The sequence below is a fragment of the Pimephales promelas genome, chromosome 17, assembly GCF_988280905.1.
Source record: "Pimephales promelas chromosome 17, fPimPro1.hap1.1, whole genome shotgun sequence".
NCBI classification, from domain to species: Eukaryota; Metazoa; Chordata; class Actinopteri; order Cypriniformes; family Leuciscidae; genus Pimephales; species Pimephales promelas.
This window is the reverse complement of record NC_142785.1, coordinates 8644407-8650406: the sequence shown is the minus strand read 5'-3', so window position 1 is coordinate 8650406 and position 6000 is coordinate 8644407.

Genomic DNA, 6000 nt, shown 5'->3' with positions numbered 1-6000 from the left:
CTGGCCGCCCGAGGGGTCTTCTCCGCCCTGGCCGCCCGAGGGGTCTTCTCCGCCCTGGCCGCCCGAGGGGTCTTCACCGCCCTGGCCGCCCGAGGGGTCTTCACCGCCCTGGCCGCCCGAGGGGTCTTCACCACCCTGGCCGCCCGAAGGGTCTTCTCCGCCCTGTCCGCCCCAAGGGTCTTCACCGCCCTGGCCGCCCGAGGGGTCTTCACCGCCCTGGCCGCCCGAAGGGTCTTCTCCACCCTGGCCACCCGAATGGTTTTCTCCGCCCTGGCCGCCCGAAGGGTCTTCACCGCCCTGGCCACCCGAGGAGTCTTCACCGCCCTGGCCGCCCGAGGGCTCTTCGCCGCCCAATGGACTATGTGTCTCGCCCTGGCCGCCCGATGGACTCTGTGTCTCGCCCTGGTCCTCGGTTAAACTCTCACCCCTTGTTCCTGTCTCCCTTCATGGACCTGGCCCACCATCCCTCCCCCCTGATCCTCCACCATTCCACCTCTCTCCTGAACTCTCGTGTCATGTTTTTTAATGTTGTCGTGGAGCGTCTGGTAGCCGCTCCGTAGAGGGGGGGTTATGTCACAGTGTCTGGATGTGTTCCCTTGTTTGTCCACTAGATGTCCTCCTTCCCCACTGTGTCATTCACTTCTGGAACTACATTTCCCATGATCCTTGTTTTATCATTGCACTCAGCTGTTCCTCATCACTGATCATTGCACTCTGCCAATTCACCATTATCATTGTCATTCCCTGTGTGTATATATACCCTGTCTGTTCAGTGTGTGCCATGGAGTCCTTTCAATTATCACGCCACTTCTGAGGTCCTGGTTTCTTTGAGTCTTGTTTTTGGTTTCCTGTATATGTTGGATTGCCTTTGGATTATGACCCTTGCTTGGACTGGTTTACGATTTTGGATTACCCTTTAAATAAACAACTGCTCTTGGATTTAATCCCTGTTTCCTGTGTGTGGATCGTGACAAAGACTCAACTCTAGGCAGGCTCGGTGGGCACTTTTTTTCAGACGTTTTGACTTTTCTATCTCGTACCGCCCGAGTTCTAAAAACATCAAACCCGATTCTTTATCTCGTATTTTTGACCTATCCGAACGCCCGGTTACTCCCGAGTGTATTTTGCCTGAGACATTAGTAGTCTCCACTCTCAGATGGGAGGTCGAATCGAAGGTCATGAAGGCCTTAGAAGGGGTAACGCCTCCGCCCGATTGCCCACTGAATCGTTTATTTGTGCCAGAAGAGTTTCGGTCCGACGTCATCCGGTGGGGTCATTGCTCCAGTGTAGCTTGTCATCCTGGGGTCAATCGCACCAGTTTTTTGGTCAAGCAACGATTCTGGTGGCCATTGATGGCTCGTGACATCCACAGTTTTGTGTTGGCTTGCTCGGACTGTGCCACTGGTAAGACTTCCAATCGACCCCCAGATGGGTTACTCCAACCGCTGTCTGTCCCTTCGAGACCCTGGTCCCACATTGCGCTAGATTTTATTACCGCCCTCCCACCCTCCCAGGGTAAGACGGTCGTTTTGACCGTCGTGGACCGGTTCTCAAAGGCGGCCCATTTTTTTCTCTTGCCTAAATTACCCTCCGCCAAGGAGACAGCGGTAGCTGTCATAGACCACGTCTTTCACTTACATGGCCTCCCGACGGACGTGGTCTCCGACAGGGGTCCCCAATTTGTGTCCAAATTTTGGCAAGAGTTTTGTAAGTTACTGGGGGCGACTGTCAGTCTTTCTTCGGGTTTTCACCCCCAAAGCAATGGTCAGACCGAGAGAGCCAACCAGGATTTGGAGAGAGTGTTGCGATGTCTGGTTTCCAGGAATCCTTCCTCCTGGAGTCAGCAACTCTCTATGGTGGAGTACGCCCACAATTCATTACCAGTGTCAGCCACGGACCTCACTCCGTTTGAAGGTAGCATAGGTTACCAGCCACCAGTTTTTGCTAGTACGGAATCCGAGGTCGCGGTCCCCTCCGCTCACGCCTTCGTCCAGAGGTGTCTCCACACATGGAAAAGAACCTGAGACTCTTCTCCAGGTGAGGGCGCGCACCAAGGCTAAAGCCGATCGCCACCGGTCGAAGCCTCCCGTATACGTCGTGGGTCAAAAAGTGTGGCTTTCTACTAAGAACATTCCTCTCCGATCCGTATCTAATAAACTTGCTCCCAAATTTATTGGCCCGTTCCCTGTCACCAAGATCATTAGTCCGGTGGCAGTCCGCCTCAAACTTCCTCCTGCGTACAGGAGAATTCATCCCGCCTTCCATGTATCTAAGATCAAACCTGTGTTTCATTCACGAATTAATCCGCCGGTCCCCCGGTTCCCCCCCCCCCCGCCGCGTCTCGTAGATGGGGAACCAACATATTCGGTCAATCGTATTTTGGACTCGAGAAGGAGGGGACGCGGATTTCAGTACCTGGTGGACTGGGAGGGTTACGGTCCGGAGGAGAGAAGTTGGGTTCCTGCTAGAGAAATTCTGGATCACTCCCTTATCGATGATTACAATCGACAGGTAAGACCATTGGGGAACGCCAGGAGGCGTTCCTAGGGGAGGGGGTACTGTCACGGTTCATGAATTCACTGTCTCTCTCTCGTCTCGCGTGCTGTTGTTTGTGTGTGTTTTTGTGTCTGTGGGCGTGGTCACTGATCACTACTGATCAGCAGCGCCAGCTGGTTTCAATCCGTTTGTCCCTTTATAAGCTCAGTAACTGGTGTCTCATGTTGTCAGATCGTTGTGGTTTTCCCCGGTGTGTTCCTGTGTTCGTGTTGGATCGTGTTCGTGTTGGATCGTGTTCGTGTTGGATCGTGGATTCCTTGTGTATTTCGTCTCGTCTAGATTCTTCACCTGCACTGGATTCCAAGCACTTCACTGGGTCACCACGGATATCCCCTTCACCAGTCGTTCACTGAGGTCCCTGTGTCACCCTTCCATCCAGCACTGATCGCTCGACCGCACCTGTGGAGTCTACCTGTGTTGTGTCTGACCATCGAGTCTGTGTACACCTCAATAAAGAGTCTTTGCATTTACATCTGTCTCTGTGATCCGTTACACTAAATAAATAAAAAAAGATCTAGAAGAACATGAAGGCAAGATATTAATCTATACATCAGTTACACTATACAAATAGTTTCATTTTATGTTTAAATTTAATAATAAGTTTCCTAAAAATGTTAGGTAATGTATGACACTGACATACAGATATATAAAACGGATATATTTTAACAGATTTTTATAAAGTAAAAATAAATAATAAATAATTTATGTACAACCGTTATGTTAATCATTATATTTCTGTCGTCAGAACAGCTATTGAGAATGAGGAGTCACGTGCCGATTTGGGCGGGGTCTGAGCCGGTCGGCCATGATGGTAGGAAACGCTATCGGTTACCAGGGGCAACGCCTTTAGAACCCATAGACGCGACTAAACATTCCAGAGCTCTTAAATTTTCGCGCATTTATTATTTTGGCAGGACAGAGACAGATCTAAGAATACGAGAAAAAAAGGAAGAAAGCAAAGCAATGCTAAAAGATAAGGCGATAGAAAAGGGACCTTACAGGAACAAACTCACACAAAGTGCAAAACAGCTGTATTTGGAGAAGCAGCATCAAGATATTTGTTCTTTTGCACTAATAACAGTATTATTATTTTATTATTATTACTTATGTTGTCCATGAAACTTATCTTGTCCAAACAGCCTATATATTTCAGTTCTCAATAAATATTGTTAAGCCATATCAAGTTGTTTCAAACATTTATTTCAATGAAATAAAAAAGTAATGAACTTGTAATGAAAAACGACACTTTTGCATATGTTCATTAAGGCACAGCAAACAGTGAAAATCGTATACTAAAGGCATCAGCAAACCTAGCAAGCCGGCGTCTTCTCGTTAGTTCAGACTCTCCCTGCTGTGTCAATTTCTGTAACCCCAAAAACTTAATTCCACTGTTCCTATGTTTTCCATATGTATCGTGTGAGTTACTGGAGGAGTTTTTAACGCAGCAGTTACTTCCAGGCATGGTAAAAAAGTGCGGTATTGCGAGAAACTCCTCTACTACCGAGCTAAAAACACACGTAATCAATACTGTTTTGCCGTGGGAATCCAACCAACATGGCGGAGAGGGGAGGGGCTCTGTAAAATGACGTCAACTCCTCATTCTCAATACTGCTGATGGACAAAGTGCTGTGTTGTCATAGGAACATCCAAGGTAAAAATAATTACATTACGTTGTCTGTTGTTGCTCCCTTCATCAAGTTCCAAGCGGCTACATAAATGACACACTAGGTGTCATGCTCACGCCAAATTCCGTCTGCCCTTTGAAGGGAGTAGGGCATAGGGAAGCTCACGAGCAATAAGCAAGTCCCAGTTGGCTCCATCACTTATTTGGTTCCCCGGAAACATTTCCATTGTGGACCGTGTTATTTGCAGCGCGTTTCTGTATTTGGTGGTGTTGTGATCGTTTGCAGCGTGTTTCTGTATTTGGTTGTATTGTGAGTACTTGGAGCACACGTGTTTTGTGGAACTGATGAAGAAGTTTTACTTAATTTGCGGATGTTTTTTTGTATTTGCATGCGTTTTTATAGTTGCACACGTTTTTTTGTATTTGCATTCATCTTCATCAAGTTGCAGCGCGGTGAGCTCTCTCGGCCACTGTAAATTTCACGCACTTTTGCGTCACTGTATGCACGCACCCAAATTTGATTTCCCACCCAAAACGCTCGTCTAAACGCAGAATAAAAAGTGATAACGCAATGCTACTTTTGCGTTTTCTCTTCAGAATCGTTTCCGTGTACACATAGTCTAAAACACAGGGCTTAAACACTAGTGAACACAAGGGGGCGTGGTTAAACTGAAACGCTAATCAACATAACGGGGAACAGCTGAACATGGGACAAGAAGACACATGGCAGGATCACATGACAAACAGGGAATCACATGACAAGAACAAGGAACAAGCCAAAACCACTAAACGCCTTGCATATGGTCAGACAAAGGGAATGCGATTGAATACATTTATTAACTGTGCAATATTTTTAATGATATTTTACTAACAAAGTTCGGGAGGAGCATGTTCAGAATTAAACACAGGTGGAGCACATTCAGGTAATCAAGCCTAATTAGACACGAGTGGAGCACACTCCCAATCAATGAAGTAAGAGGTATATATACAGCAAACTTAACTCAGGTCATTGACAGTCTAACAGCATATTGGTTCAACCTTTTTGCTACCATGTCTCAACTCCAGCTCTTCCCATCCGATGATGAATCCAACTTCTCACCGGATCCTCAGCCAAAATCAGCTGACCCAAGGACCACTCCTTCTCCGCCCAACATTTCAACTGATCCCCAGGCTTCTCCACGTGGCCACCTGCCTACCCGAACAGCTACACGCTCGCCTAGACGCAGAGGCCAGCCCTCGCCTCCACCAGCGAGACATCACAATCCCTCCCCTGCTTCTTCCTATCGCTTGGCAGTCCCAACAATTCCACCAATTGGAAAGTGGACAGTTTTAGGATTGAGGCAAGCGCTGATCAATTCGGATGTTCAGTTCTCGCGAAGGATGAACAAAGCGGAACTATATGCCCTCTATGTATCCTTGCAATCGACTAACCTCTCTCTGAAGTCCATGTCTGCCCCGAAAAGGACCAGCAGGCAAAGTAAAGCTCAGGATTCACCTCGCTCGACAACACCACCATCCCAGCATACCAAATCTAGTTCTCTTCCTGCATCAAACCGCAGCGGAAGGCCTTCAGCAAGCTTGGGCCGCGCCCCAGTTCCTTCTGCCGTCAGACCTCGCCAGCAGGCTGCAGCTTTGGCTGAAACCAGGCCCTCACCATATCAGAACATGGCTCCTGCTGTTCCTAATAATCCTTTTTCTTTTCAGTGGCCTCCAGCACCAGTCCCAGATGCTAGCGTGAGGCTGCCTCCGCTAGAAATGGAAGCCCAATCATTTCAACATACTTTTGCAACAGCTACTAATCCCTCTTCTTTTCAGTGGCC